This window comes from Myotis lucifugus, unplaced genomic scaffold (assembly GCF_000147115.1).
Source record: "Myotis lucifugus unplaced genomic scaffold, Myoluc2.0 scaffold_523, whole genome shotgun sequence".
In the NCBI taxonomy this organism is placed as follows: Eukaryota; Metazoa; Chordata; class Mammalia; order Chiroptera; family Vespertilionidae; genus Myotis; species Myotis lucifugus.
This window is the reverse complement of record NW_005871571.1, coordinates 199,502-203,115: the sequence shown is the minus strand read 5'-3', so window position 1 is coordinate 203,115 and position 3,614 is coordinate 199,502. Positions and strand designations below refer to the sequence as shown.

The following is a 3,614-nucleotide window of genomic DNA, read 5'->3' as shown; positions in this document are numbered from 1 at the left end:
CCAAGACAGAGCTGCCTGGGCGGCTCCTTCCCTCGGCCTTTCCAAGCGCCACCCAGGCATTGGTTCCTTCTGGTGTTCTGCTGGGATGGGGTGCATCCTGCTGATCTCGGGAGGGAGCCAGAGGCCGAGAGGAGGGTGGCCTGCCTGCTCCTCCTCTCCTGCGACAGTCTCACTGCTCCCATTCCTTCTACAGATACCCCCAGAAGGCAGGCTCAGGCCATGCTGAGATTTGGGATTTAGTGGGAGCAGCTTCTTACTCACTGACCGGAGGTGACTGGGTCCCTCTCAGGCTCCTTTGGGAAAGACACCAACAGGCAGGCGAGCTCAGCCTGGAGGCGGGGCAGGGACAAGTCAGGGGGTCCCAGACCTGGGCTGGGATTGTGGGGGCCTCCAAGTCTTTCCTAGTGCCTCCTGCCCCTTTCTAAGTGTGGGGATCCCCGCAGACAAGAAGGCTCCCCCAAGTCCTCAGGAAGCCGGGGAGTGAGCAGGTCTCGCCTGGTCTTGTGGCTGGGCCTCCGTGGGCTGGGCCGTGGAAAGTGTCCTTGACATGCTGCTAGCAAAACAGTTAGGCATCTGTGACACCTACTGTGTGCTTAGGCCACATCTTAGGGTGTGGGCTGGGGTACACAGGACCAGAAAGACCCACCCAGGCTCCGGGAACCTTTGTGGTCTAGGACAGTGGTCGGCAAACTCATTAGTCAACAGAGCCAAATACCAACAGTACAACGATTGAAATTTCTTTTGAGAGCCAAATTTTTTAAACTTAAACTACATAGGTAGGTACATTGTTATTAACTTAATTAGGGTACTCCCAAGCTGGCCTTTGCTAAAAACGTCCTCAATCTGATTGAGGTACGTTCGCTGAGGTCGACCCCTTCCAACTCTCCCATCCACACTCGTCTTGTATACTTGTTTCGTCTATCTCCTTTCCTTCATCCTCTCTATATGTCCAAACCATCTCAACATACCTTTCTCAATCCTCAACACTACATCTTCTTTCACTCCACAACGTTCCCTAAAATTAACTTAATCAACTTTACTTAAAGTTTTAAGTCAACTTTGCACTGTACGTGCGTGCCCGCACGTGGTATTTTGTGGAAGAGCCACACTCAAGGGGCCAAAGAGCCACATGTGGCTCACGAGCCGCGGTTTTGCCGACCACTGGTCTAGGAGGAGATACCAAATATGAGATAATTTGTCAAGAATGAAGACAAAATGCCGTTCTGTAACCGTGAGCCCTTGCACCCATGGTGCCTGCCTGACACGGTGGGATCTGCTGGGGTTGGTCAGAGGGGGCCCAGGAGAGAGGAGCTGGGAGCTGGGGTGCAGCAGCTGGGGAAGATGGAGAGGTGGCTTAGGCCAAAGGGGTGGCCTGGCAAAAGCCAGAAACAGGTCGTTCCTGCTTCTGTCCTCAGAAGGGGCAGCGTGCACCACTTAAGAGAGAAAGGGGGCTTCCGCTATGAAGCCACCACGGCCTGTGGGCAGCCTCTCTGTAGGAGGGCAGGGTGGGCACATCTCAGCCGGCTCTGGGTTGTGGGAGCAAGTGAACTTGTTGCCTAGGCCAGCCCTTGTCCTCAGCCTCTGGCTGCCCCTCCTCATCCCCCACAGCCATGTCCCCAGCCCCTGCCCTCTTGCTGGGTCCTGGGAGGGTACGGTAGGCACCTCTCAGAGGACAAAGACATGGGGATGCTGAGTTGGGGCTCTCTGGTGGTGGCCTTCAGACCTGCATGGGCATCAGGATCACGTGGTAGCTGTTTGAGTTCGCAGATGCCAGGGCCTCACCTGCTCAGGGTGTGGGTGTGGCAGGGCAAGCTGCCTTTTAACCAGCGCTCTGCCCCCAGGGGGTGCCAGGGGCCAGGGAGCACTCAGAGTGCTGGGCTGGCCCTCCCCAGGGCCTGGCCCTAGGGGCGGGGTCTCTGGCTGCTGCCATGAGCTCAGGTTCCTCATACCCTGAGGCTGGGGCTTTGGGCTCTTCCTCAGCAGACAATGTTCCTGGAATTTCTAACCACGGGGACCTTTTCTCTGGCCATGGGCCAAGGCCCTCCTCCTGCCTGAACAGCAGGCTCCCAGGACAGGGGGTTGACGAGGGGCCCTTCTTTCAGCACCCACCTCTGCCAGGGACCCCTGACCCCTGCCTGTGGTGCTCTGCCCTCCTGCGCTTCTCGGACGCACCTGCTCCCGTGCCTGGTGCTGCAGTGGCTGCATGCTTCAGGGCCACTGCTGCTTGGCCCTGTGGTGTGGCTGCGGGGCACTGGGCAGCAGAGATTTGGGGAAGTGCTGTGTCCTGTCCTTGGAGACCAGAGGGGCCTGGCACCCTGCCCTGCTGCCAGAGAACTAGTGGACTTCCTCCTTCTCATGTCTCGAGAGGCTGCTCTCGATGGGTGGATTTTTGCCAAAGGAAGTGACCGAAGGGTGTGCGGAGGGGCCTCCTTGGAAGCTGCCGACCCAGGTGTAAGCAGGAGCCTGGTCCTCTTATGCTGATCGTACCTGCTGGCTGCCTCCCATGGCCAGTGGCAGTTACTGATTTTTTTCCAGCTGTGGAGAGGGCTGCTTGAACTTTTCCACTTTCTGATTGTGACCTCTTCATAACCGAGGTCACTGTGATCCAGTGGGTCAGGGGACAGGGCAGAAAAGCCAGCTCTGACCTGCTCGGATCTGGCCAGTTCCGCAGGAGACTCCCGATCCTGGGTCTTCTGTCCCTTAGAGAATCGAGGGATCAGGCGGCCCACGTGGCCTTTGTGGCTTTATTGCAGTGGTTCTCAACCTTCTGGCCCTTTAAATACAGTTCCTCATGTTGTGACCCAACCATAAAATTATTTTCGTTGCTACTTCATAACTGTAATGTTGCTACTGTTATGAATCGTAATGTAAGTATCTGATATGCAGGATGGTCTTAGGTGACCCTTGTGAAAGGGTCGTTCGACCGCCAAAGGGGTCGCGACCCACAGGTTGAGAACCGCTGCTTTATTGTGTTAATCTTATTTGCAGATGGAACAGAACTCAGTACATACACCAGGCCCCCCAGTTTCTGGGGAGTCTGAGTAACTCACAGAAGGATCCCTGTCTGGTTACTTCTTTGTATAACAATCAGGAACCTTTGCCTGGTGTGGTGCAGCTTACCAAGCAGTTTCATTTAGTTTTCCTAATCCCCTAGTATTATGGGCATGCAGAATCTCATTTTGTTCATCAGAGAACCTAAGTGACTGAAGCTCAGAGAGGTTAGATGATGTGATCAGGGTCACACAGCCAGTAAGTGTAAAAGCCACACTCATCACATACAATTTGAAAGAAAATATTTCCTCCCACCATCCATCTATCCATCTATCCATCCCACCATCCATCTATTCATCTATCCATCTATCCATCCATCTATCCATCCATCCATACATCTATCCATCCATCCATCTATCCATCCATCTCTCCATCCCACTATCTATCCATCCAGCTGTTCAACAGATGGTGAGGACTTATTCATATTAGAGAGTGTGATGATCACTTCCATTTTTTGAGGATCACCAGGCTCTCGATATATTGGATATAGCTTCTATGGGACTTCCTCCGCCACTCTGTGAAGTGGTAAGTATTAATGGACAAGTTTGCCTTTGGGGGAAGCT

At 54.1% G+C, this 3,614-nt stretch overlaps 1 protein-coding gene across 1 annotated transcript in view; it reads left to right on the top strand.

Moving 5' to 3' along the window:
* The window catches only part of ARHGEF10L (Rho guanine nucleotide exchange factor 10 like), a 115,409-nt gene that overhangs the window by 45,451 nt on the left and 66,344 nt on the right, over positions 1-3,614 (top strand). The gene's annotated exons all lie outside the window — the stretch shown is intronic.